Source organism: Danio aesculapii, chromosome 17, assembly GCF_903798145.1.
Source record: "Danio aesculapii chromosome 17, fDanAes4.1, whole genome shotgun sequence".
Taxonomy (NCBI): domain Eukaryota; kingdom Metazoa; phylum Chordata; class Actinopteri; order Cypriniformes; family Danionidae; genus Danio; species Danio aesculapii.
Window position 1 is genome coordinate 4,023,735 of NC_079451.1, and position 12,385 is coordinate 4,036,119.

Genomic DNA, 12,385 nt, shown 5'->3' on the forward strand with positions numbered 1-12,385 from the left:
CATAATCGGCAGCCCGTAGGGACAAATCCAGATGTCCTGCTGACTAATTTAGTGACTACATTAATTTAAATACTTTATTGTTATTACTATTATTTTAAATTGCTGTCTGCCTGATGGAATTTCAAAGTTAAATCACTATAACCTCAGTAGATCCTTTAACTTTCCATGTGTTGTCTTGTCCATTCAAGAAGCACATGACCTGAGGGCATTAAACCTGATCAGACCTGTTTCCATGTATACAGCTCTTAAATTGCTTGTTTTGAAGCAACTGGTCAGAAAAGAGCAATATGGCCACACATTGGAGAGACTGCTAGAAGAATCCAGATCTACACTAAACGGCATAAGGGTGTGAGCAGCAAACACACAACAACTCTGCAACAGAATTCTCCACAAACTCGACTTGGCAGCGTTGACAACTTCAGAGAATAGCATTTACAACATTATTAGCTTTAATCCTCAACCTGGTCAAACATTTCTCAGCACATGGGCACATGCTTCCTGTTGCTTTGATGAAGAATGAGTAGGATGAAGCAGTTTTAAAACAGAATGATTGTCTTTGTCTGACAAGTGCAACATGTTTCATCTATTAGTCTGCGGTTACATTAAGACCTGCACACGTGTAAAGCCTTCGCAGTTGTCCTAAATGTTTACTTTCACTTCAGACACAACCAAATGTGTCGGTTCCACTTTATTTTAAAGGTCTTTTCCTTACACTGCACCAATATCAGCTGAGGAGAGAGCTCTGATTGATTATTCAGCGACAAATTAGGTCATGTGATCAAAATCTGAAGTGATGTAGCATCTAAACAATTCAGGCCAAAAAACAACACAAAGAGGCTGCCATTTTGCTACATTTATCAAAAATTTGCAAATGATATGGATTACCAGCTAAATCTGCATGAGCAAATCCCTCCGCAGACTGACAATTACTATGATGGAACTAAATGCTGGTTCCTTTTATTTAATGAGAAAACAGGTTATAGCTAGGCCCATACGGAATCTGTGTGCGCACAGAACTCCACAGATTTTCCGCAGAACTCCACAGATTTTCAGCCCATCATTAAATCTGTTTATTTACTTGAGTAAATGTGTGTAAATCTTTATTTATTCAGTTTTCTAATCAACTACAGTAATATTATTGACTAATGTGAAAATGTTCATGTTATTTATGTATAATGCAGTTTGTAAGGTCATATTTTCTGTCTTTTAGTAGAGATATCATATGAGAGACTTGCTTTGTTTACCAAATAAAGTGGATCTAATTTGATTTGCATTTTAAACATTAAATAAAAGTTTAAAAGATATTATTTTTTATTTCACATATTAAGGTTTTAGTTATGATACGCCCAAAATAATTACGCAGAAATCTGCAGATTTTTACCAAAATTCTCTACAGTAATAGCAAAAAACGTCCGCAGATTCCGTCTGGCCCTAGTTATAGCCAACAGGAGGTGAGGAAAAACATCCTTTCGAATCAGTTGGCTATCATCTGTTTGGTGTGTTCACATGCAGCTTTTTGGTAAAGGCAGGCCAACGTGCTAGTTTTCTTTGGTGCTAATTGTTTGGCGTCAGCTTGATGTGCCCCAGCCTTTAGTAGAGCTAAATATCTGCTGATACTGCTCTACCAACCTGTTGATAGAAACTTTTCAAGTCAACTTGCACTCTAAGCTTTCAGTCTACTAATACTAGTAGAGAATAAGTTGGTAGTTTTATTTTTAAGGAAATAAAATAGTCCCCTCTAACATTTCACATAAGCCCTGGCTCATTATTCTCATATTAGATGCTATTTTTGCAGTGAGAGGTGTCTTTTTTTAAAGGGTTTTCTATTGGCAGCGAGGATTCTGTGTGCTGTTTATGCCCCCCGGGCTCCTCACGTTCTACCTGCTGCGTCTTACACCTTTGACTGAGCGCTCTGTGCACCTGCAGTCAGAAAAAGTCAACTTTGTGTGGAAAATGCACCCAGCATCCTGTGTTTTAGCACCAAGACTGTTACAATGGTTACCCGTCAACAAAAAAGCACAGCACACTGCTCATTTAAAAAAAAAAGTTTTGAAAAATTTCTAATTTCTAAACAACAGAAAGTTATTGCGTTGTGCCTTTCATCTTCAGCAATAAATAGGGCTAAGCAATCAAAACAGGATCCATTCTCAGGATCCATTTTCTCATCTTTCTTGTGCTAATCAATCCCCATCACACGACTGTTCATTAACAACACAAGCATGCCCACAGCCAGAGCCTGTCCAAAATGATAGAATTTAAGATAAAACTCGACTAAACCTGGTGGGTCCCATCGGGTTCAGGCAAAGATCTTCAGCTCTAGCTGAACTTGAAATTGATACAATGTGCACTGTAGGACAAAACTACGACATTTATTTAAAAGCAGATCAGGGAGTAATGAGAAATCGAGGCTTGATTAGGGCATCATTGTAATTGTATTGTTAATTACAGTACTTGACGTTAGAGCTTAAAACAACATGTTATATTATTAAAGAGAAATATTTTTAAAATGCTCCCATTTGAGGAAAAAACTATTAACCTTTTGTTAATATTGTATATAGTTCTGATAATCAACTCGCTAGTCATTTAGACTGCAAAAAGCTGTTTAGTCAAACAGTCTACTGTTAAAAATGGAAGAGACTCTGGAAGGAATTAGGGCTGGGCGATAAAATAATTGTGTTTTCTATAAACATTCAATATAAAGTAACTTAAACAATGAAATATATAAGCTTAACTAATATGCGCTGCTTATTTGCATGACATGGACTACAGGGGTTGGGCAATGAAACTGAAACACTGGCCACAGCTGCCCAACTCACTGCAGAATGAAATGTCCACTCTCCTGTTTCCACCAAAACTGTTTGTTAGGAGCTCCACAGGGTCAATATACATGACCCGGCTGCTATAGTTAACCTTTGGTCACTTGTACTAATGGTGCCAGCAGTGAAAATCTTGGGCTGTGGACAATGCGAAACATGTATTGTTCTCTGATGAGTCCAGCTTCACTGTCTTTCCCACATTACGGTGTGGAGAAGCCGCAAAGAAGTGTACCACCCAGACTGTTGCATGCCAGAGTGAAGCATGGGGGTGGATCAGTGATGGATTGGGCTGCAATAGATTTCAGTTTCATTGTACAACCCCTGATTTGATCCATCCACACAAACAGTTGCATGAGTTAGTTTGCATGGCAACAGCTCTCAAATAGACCAAGTTAAAAGACAAATGCCTCAGTTATTAGGTTTGCTGAACCGGCTACCAAAAGATTGAAAACTTACTCAACACAAGATTTATATTAGTCTTACAATATTGTACTTTATAATGAAATGACAATTCTTCTGGCAACAATAATAGTTAAATTAACTGTTGGCATTCAACAGCTTTCTTTCAAGAGGCAACCTTTTTCCATTCAACTTTAAAACAATAAAAATCGGGCATTTATTGTGATAAGTTAGGGACAAAGTGCATCCAGGTGATCGAAAACAACCATCCTTCATGTATTTTATCCTGCTTATTACACAGCTACTTGCCACAAATCATAAAAAAATGTTTATTAATTGTTTATTAACTCAGAGCTGACACAAAAACGAAAACCAGCTGAGTGCAGCTAATGGGCCATTTAACAATATGGTGCAAAACATGTGTCAAAAATGCAAAGCTGAAACAAAACAGGCTGAATGGAGCATATACTAACCTACATATTATTTATTCAAAAGATGACGCCAAACAGTCAAAAACAAGGGAGTGACATATGGATGGATACATATGGATATTGATGTAAGGGTATAGATGTAATCACTGACAGTCAAGGTGATTTGAAGTTCCCGCATAAGCCAGTGGTTGTCATCTTGGAATAACATACCTTGGAATGTTGGAATGTCATTACTGACCAATCAGAAAAGAGCTGTATAATAATTACTGATTTTGAGTGATATGAAACATTTTATAGTGATACTTTTGCCATATGGCCCAGCCCTAGAAAGAAACTTAATTTGGTTTAAAGACTGTGGCATTTTAATCAGCCTGTAAAAAAAGGGAAAAAAGGGAGAATCAGTGTAAAACTTAAAGAACCTTTTGTGTTTAGATGAGGACATGTACCCATGTGCCATATTAATTTCCCCATATGAATCCCCTTATTATATCGAGGACATTTTTAATTATAATAATGTTCAGTCTAGGCTCAGTTTTGCTGATAGATGATCTGAACACTAGAACAGGATAACAAGCCGACTGCATTCTTCAGACGGAGACTAATATACAAACAGCTAACAAGTATATCTGCAAAACAGGTTTACTAAAACTGGACAGAATTACTAGAACACAGTAAACAGCCATGAAAAATGAGTCCTGCAGATACAGAGTTACATTAATAGACCACATTGATGCCACAGCCCAAACAGGTCAGTGAATCTGAATCAGGCCAGCTACCTTCAGAACAGAAATGTATAACAAGGACACACTGTATAATTTTAAAAAAGTCTGAATTTTAAATATAACTTTGAGAGATGTTATTATTTTACTCTGTATGATATCCTCAAAGATGAAAAAAACTGACTGAATTTCATCCAAATCAATTTCATGATTGAATGCTGGAACTAAGAAACGGCATCTCTCCTCTCCAAACTCCTCTCCAAAGCCCAATATTAAGCTTTGCTCCACAGCACCTATGTGGAGAACATGAAGAACTTACTTCAATGGACTTCATTTAGGGAAGAGAATAGAGTAATAGCAGTTTTGCTTCAAATAATCCAATGTAAACAACATAATGGGTGGCAGAGTGCAATTGTAGGTGCACATCTCGCTGGCGCATCTGTGACCAAGACAGCAAATCTTTGTGATGTAACAAGAGCCGTAAGATCTAGGCTAATGTTAGCATTCCCTAGGCCCAATACTTGTGCTAGACGGGCATGTCACTGCCAAAGACTACCGAACTATTCTGGAGGACCATGTGCACCCAATGGTTCAAACGTCCTCTTTCCTGAAGGTGGTGTCATGAATCAAGATGATAATGCGCCAATACATACAGAAAGACTGGTGACAGAGTGGGTTGATGAAGATGAAAGCGAAGCTGAACATCTATGACCTGCACAGTCACCAGATCTAAATATTATTGAGCCACCTTGGAGTGTTTTGGAGTCGCGAATTAGGAATATTTCTGCAAGAAATTGTGCAAGAAGAATGGCTCATTCTGTCATTCCCAAGACAAATTAATGAATTACATGACACCATACTAATGAATTAATAGCCGCATTTCCACTGTCGGGCCAGTGCGAGCCAGGGCTTTTATCGGGCCAGGAGGTCGAGCAGTGAGGCTGAAATCATGTCACGTTTCCACCGTCGGGTTAGTAGCTCGCAGTGCATCATGCACCCCCCGCCCCCAGAACATCCCCCAAATCAAACGTCACACAACCCTCCCACATAAGCGAAAATCAGGCAGATAAGGCACACCATCACGAAACGAGTAAAATGAGAACAACCGTAACAAACAAATGACATGTTACTGTACAGCAGTACATTACGTCTATACACACAGGCCGGTGTGTTTTCATTCATTATATTAATTTACCCACCGACTGACTGGCATCGTGCATCGAGTAGTCTAGGCCACTAACGGAGGGACCCAGCGCACCATCCATAATATAAAACTACAGAAATTCTCCGCTAATAACTCGGTATGAAGTATATTTTATAACATCTTTGTTTTGATAGACGTCATCAAACATTTAGCCTAAATGCTCCGGAGAGACCTAAAACATATCCATTTTTCCCTAGGCTGTATGACACATAGGACACATAGGTAATTCCCCTTTATTTTAGGATGTTGCATATTATTCGGTGACCTTAAGTAAAGGAAAGTGTTAAGAGCACATGAGAGCAAGTAATAAAATGTAGCCTATATATCGTTGTGCTCAGCACCTTTTCACTAATAAAGCTCTACATTTAACATTTCATTTAGAAATTTCACCACATCATATAAAAACAAACACTTGTTTGAGGATAAAGAACACATTATGTATTTGCGGGTTTCCCCAATGCGTTTGTAAAGCAGCGCTGCGCAGGACCAGCCTGATCTCATGAGAAAACGTAAGTATTTTACGTTTTGACAGTTTAGTGGCTAATTCGTACGAGTTCAGTCGTACGAAATTGTACGATTTTAAAAAGGAGGCGTGGCACCTAACCCCACCCCTAAACCCAACTGTCATTGGCGGATGAGCAAATTGTACTAAATTGTACGAATTAGATCATACGAATTCGTACGAATTAGCCACTAAATCAAAAAGTTACGAATTGCCGTGAGATTGTGTTGGCAGGACTGGATGACAGAAAAATAAGACTAGTTTCTGCTTTCACTCACCCAAAAAATGCTCTGTTTGCACGATTTGATTAACATCATCGTCTCCAAATACTTTATAAATAATATTTTAAACCTCCTCCGGTGTTCATTGTTTTTAGAAAGTATCTAAAATCTTTTTTTTAAATAGGCCTTTGTAAAATTTAAGTTTAAAATGGCTTTAAAACGGTTTATGTATTGTATATACCTACATTGTTGTAGCTTTTGTTTGTTTTATATTGGTTTATTTATTTAATATGACTTTATTATATCCGATATTTGTAATCCTTTAAATTATTTCAATATAGCTTAGGCTATTTTAGCGAGATATGACACTATTGATTTGAGTCTACAAAAGTGGGCACTTAATTTGTAAAGTTTTATGTCCTTCTGTTGTATTCATGTTTTGAATTCTATAAAATAATTAAATAAAAACAGAAAGAAGCCGCTCGTGGCATCAACAGAGCTGTCAAGCGAGCACTTTTTTGCCTGGTCATTCACATACAGGCATCTATCACACACAAACACACCTTTTAAACTTGACAAAAACTCTCGACAACCTTTACTGGCTGCTGTGTCTTTAATATGGTGTAAAGATAAATATGCGTTATTGAAACATCAAGGAGGACGCAGCAAAGAAATATCACTTATAAATTAAAACTTTATTATTTTATGCAACAGCCTTATATTTAAAAAGGAAACAAAAGGGTGATCATAAGCAAAAAGACCTGTATAGCCTACAAGGCTATACGTTTTCTTTCCCTTATTTATTTATTTATTTTTTGGCGCATGTAGGCCTAGTCGTGTGCGATCGGAAAACTAGTGTAATGGCGGCATGCCATCTTTAACAGACTTGGGCAAAATCCGCCTCTCCTTTCACTCCGCCCCAAAGTCCCAGCTGGCCATCTTTGGCCCAAGGTATTCAGCGGGCCGAAAAAGGCAGGCCGCTGGCCACGAGAAAGCCCCCCTTTGGCCCGATCAGGCCCTGGAAGTGACCGTGGAAGCGCGACTGGCTTTGGCTCACCCTGGCTGGCTCGCTTTAGGTGCGATAGTGGAAATGCGGCTATTGTGGTCTAAAATCAGGCGTTTCAGTTTCATTGTTCAACCGCTGCATGTTGGTCATCCAGATTGAAAGCAGAAAGAAAATCCAGACCAAAATAAAGCAATCCTGCTTTTATGCTGGGTGCACACCAAACACAAAATGAAGTATTCACTCCAGTAAATTACACAGAAAGAAAGGTTTTCACTTAGATCTGTGCACAGGTCAGATGTCCAACTTCTAGTGGCATTCTAGATGTTATTTCTAAGTTGAAAGCAAGAGAACTCCACTTCAGCTACCACATTGTTTTTAATAAATTCAACAACTGTTTTTTTTTATTAAATAAATTCAACAAATATTTGACTTTTTTTGACAGCCCTACACCATCTTTTTAAAATCATACTTGCATTGGTGTAAATATGAAAATAACTAATAAATAATAAGTTATATATACTGTATAATATTAGATCAGAGCTAGCTGGTCTCCAAAGCAATGGTTGCGGGTGCAGTAAAGGGGAGAAGACGATTTGAAAACATCACAACAACACTTTTTGATTAGGAAAACAAGACATTTTCAGACGGGATGGCAAAACTGTGCTTAAAGACTAGAACGAATATAATCTCCACTCTCTCCGATGTTCAACTCGGGGAAACTACAATAGTTAGAAGAGTGTCGGCCATGTTAAAAATGCTGTACATCTTGTGATCATTTCAGTAAAATCTGAACATTGATTAATGCAACACAATTGATAATCTGTGCAAACATGGTACATTATAGTGCATGACTGGTTAAAAATTAATAGTGGCTAGTGAAAATACTGTAGAAGTGATCATTTTAAATTGTAAATACTTGCAGAGATTTATAGAAATAAAGTGTTGCATATTGATATTTATCTTGATTGATATTTTATTAATTTCCTACCTTGTTAAATCATTGTTGACAACTATTGTGGGAAATCATTAACACGATCGGTGTCTTCACATAGATGAACATCATTAATTATTAATATTAACACATAATAAAAAGTAAATTGAGCACATTTGTTATTTGAGAAGTGTGTATCAAACTGATAGCCCTCCACATTAATCGGTACCCAAGAAGTAGCTCTCAGTTTCAAAAAGGTTGGCGACCTCTGCCGTAAATGATAAATTTTATGACACCACAAGATAAACGATATAGCAAAACATGAACTCATATGCTCATTTTATCCTTACAATATTTATTGTCATGTTGCACAGCCCTAGTGCATGTCCGTGGGACAACAATAATGACATTTCGTTTTATTTGAATCCAGATTGAAAATGACAGAAAAGGGTGCACTAATATTTATAGGCTACATCAGAGTTTTATTGACCCTTCTGATTTAAAGTAAGAATAAAAAACAAGCAGCAGCTCAGTTTTACTTTTATAGAATTCTTTGAACAAATGCAAAAGGAATAATATTTCCATAATAGCTTATAATACTAGTACATAGAACACGTATAAATATAATTTATTGCTCTAAATCTACCAATAATCTGTCTTTAGGGACATACAGTTGGAGTCAGAATTATTAGCCCCCCTGTTTATTTTTTTTTCCAAATGTCTGTTTAACTGAGAAACGATTTATTCAACACAATTTTAAACATAATAGTTTTAATAACTCATTTCTAATAACTGATTTATTTTATCTTTGCCATCATATTTGACCAGATATTTTGAGATGCTTCTATTCAGCTTAAAGTGACATTTAAAGGCTTAACTAGGTTAATTAGGTTAACTAGGCAGGTTAGGGTAATTAGGCAAGTTATTGTATAAAGATGGTTTGTTCTGTAGACTATTGAAAAAATTATATAGCTTAAAGGGGCTAATAACTTTGTCCTTAAAATGGTGTTTAAAAAATTAAAAACTGCTTTTATTCTAGCTAAAATAAAACAAATAAGACTTTCTCCAGAAGAAAAAATATTATCAGACATACTGTGAAAATTTCCTTGCTCTGTTGAACATCATTTGGGAAATATTTAAAAAATAAAATTCAAAGGGGGGGCTAATACTTCTGACCTCAACTTTGTATGTTGGATATGCAACCTTGAGTCAACTTTTTTGTTGTTTTTCTTTGTTGTGCTAAATATTCTCTGGAAAGGGTGCCAAAAACATGATATGGTTTGCCATTTTGGTACCTTTGACAGTGGAAAGGACATGAATTGCCACTGTCTTTCTCAACTACACTGACATGGAAGACTGGCACTGTGCAACAATCATTAGACAAGGAGGAGTTGTCCATGCTCATCACCAGCTGTTACAGAAAGGGCTACGCAATCAATATGGCAATGTGCCAATCTGCTATAGCCACATCACAGAATCCGCGATGTCAGTTGGATAATTTGAGGGGGATTATATATGAACCTTAAGAGTGAAGAGTGCTCTGTTAAGACGTATGAATGTGAAATGTAATTTTCACAGATAAATAGTTTCTTTTTTACACAATGAAGACTATGGAGTGTTATTTATTTACATCAGACCATTTCAGTGAATACAGCTATAATCATTCCAGTAAATGCGAAACTACGCTATCTGCTTGATTATCTGTAAAACAATCAATATAAAATGATGAATCCTTTTCAAATTGAGCTGATTCAAATCCTCTGGCGAAATTACATTTATATCGCATAAAAACGAAACATCTCAAAGTCAGCCAGCGATGTTTTTCAATATCGGGCAGCCCTAGTCACCATGGTTTTACTGCAGTAACACTAAAGGGAGAAACTCACTGTCAGAAATATGGGATATACCAACATGAGACCACATTGGGGTGGAGCACTTTTAAATTTGGTGTGCTATTACTTTCACATTAGTGAAAATTGGGCAGTTGCTTGTATCGACAACCCCAGACCCCCATCCCCCCTCCACAACAACCACCTCACATCCATGAATTTTAAAGAAACTTGGACATTTATTGGGTTATTTTTGGTCTACTGTTCCTCTTTTTTGCCTCCCTCTTCTCTAATTGGGTGCGTTGACTGCACTCTCCAGCTGAAGATGAGTGCTTCTTCGACTATCATCTTCCTGCTATCCTCAACATCGGTTTTACATGGAATGTGTTAAGATCATGCATAGGGATGGGTACCAAAACTCAGTACTTTATCGGTATCGGTGCTAGATTACGTTAACGGTTCTGCTATCAGTACTGGGGAATTACAGCTGAATAAACATTACTTACAGTAGCATCATTTAACTGACTAATTTATTCTAATTTGTGATATTTTGATATTCGTCTGCACAGTTGTCAATCTCACATAAGAAATGCTCGTCTTTCCTGCGAGCGCATCTAGTATAAAAGCCTTTATAATTCTCGGCTGTGCACGCGAACTCAGCGGAGGTTCATGCCAAGCGCTCACACAGCTCGTAAGCTTGCTCAGTGAACCAAACAGGTTGTATTTCCCGAGTGCACAGCCACAATGCCTGTTGCAACAAACACAACAAGTTGTTTCCTTGTATAAGTGAAAGCGCAAGCAATCTGGCTGAGTGAAAGTATCTTTCAAAAGTGCATTAACTGCAATGAAAAGTATTGAGAAGTTTTGACTGGCTAGCTACTAACGGTAACGTTACATCATGCACATTGTAATGTCAGCAGTCAATCACCTAAATCTGTATAATATTAATAGTTAAACACACACACCCATTTGGTTACAATGAAAACAGCATTTGTTTGCAGTAGCCTAAATAAATCTTAAACATTAAGATTTTACATCAGCTGCGTTTAAAAATATAGCCTATGAATAGCCTTATAATAAACTATGCTTGTAGAAATGATAAAAAAACATGCTTGTTTATACATTGCAAGATGTCCTAAAACTGTATTAAAAACACAGTTAACTCCCAAAACACCATTAACTCATTTTCGTGAATGCGTTAATGATAAATCATAAACATTTAACTGCATTTTGCAACTCAAAGAGGGTATTTTCAACATCAGGGAGCACAATAAACCAAGAAAGATCCTGACTTCTGTCAGAAAAGTCAAACATGTTGATTTTTCTCCAGCAGAATGGTTAAAAACAGAGTCATTTTCCTTCAAACCATTCTTTTACAGGTAAAATATATATTTATTTGTTTTACAATTATTGGTTTCGTTTTATTTTACATTAAAAACGTAATAATAAAATAAAGCAAAATTTTTTTCCATAAAAAAAAAAAAAAACACTACAAAATGTACCGATAAGAGAACCGTGCTCAAAGATGCTCAATAATATAGCAAGAGTGTTCATACTAGTGTACTTGCTAATAGAAATGCTCTGATCGATTGGCTGAAGATCGATATCAGCCAATAATCACATGTAATGACTCGATCGGTACTCGCCATTCTAGTCGATCTTATGAACCGATCGCAGGGGTTTGAATAGTTAATAATATAACTTCTTGTAATATACTTATTGCAATAAACAGTAGTTTATAGGCCTATTTCCTTTTTGTAAAGTAATGGATTTTTAGGTGTGCACTTTAACTTCTTATGCATCAAATATGCGCTCCAAACTTTTAATTGATTGAGACATGTTGAATTCTTCTTTCAGGACATGTTGATCAGTTATTACATAATTATACTTCCATTAACATGACTTTTTTTGATTACCATGTCTGATAAGTAATTTAAATACTCATTACTAAAATTTCTATGAATCTCAATGACATGGACTCCAATAAAAATGTCTCTGTCATTGAGATTAAAAGAAATTTTAGTAATGAGTAGCCCTTTAATTTCTGCTTAATTTTAATAGGCATTTTTATATAGAGAATGTGCTAAAAAAAAAAAGAGCCTAGGCTGCATTGCACAGATTGATTTCACTCTCCCTTCAGTTGTAGTCACTGTGCGGTGCTCTGCGAAACCCATTCATTTCAATGGCTTGCACAATGAAAGAGTGGTTTGTTGCTGCACCAATTGAAGCACAAGAGCAGCAGAGCACTCCACTGACTGGCTTGCACATGCGCTGCGGTCAAAGTTCTACGCGTAAACCCACACAAGCCCACTGGAAAAAGCAAAGTC

The 12,385-nt window shown here is 36.8% G+C and overlaps 1 protein-coding gene across 1 annotated transcript in view; it reads right to left on the minus strand.

Annotated features, from left to right (window-relative positions):
- scaf8 (SR-related CTD-associated factor 8) overlaps positions 1 to 12,385 on the minus strand; it is a 57,627-nt gene that overhangs the window by 19,085 nt on the left and 26,157 nt on the right. The window lies entirely within an intron of this gene.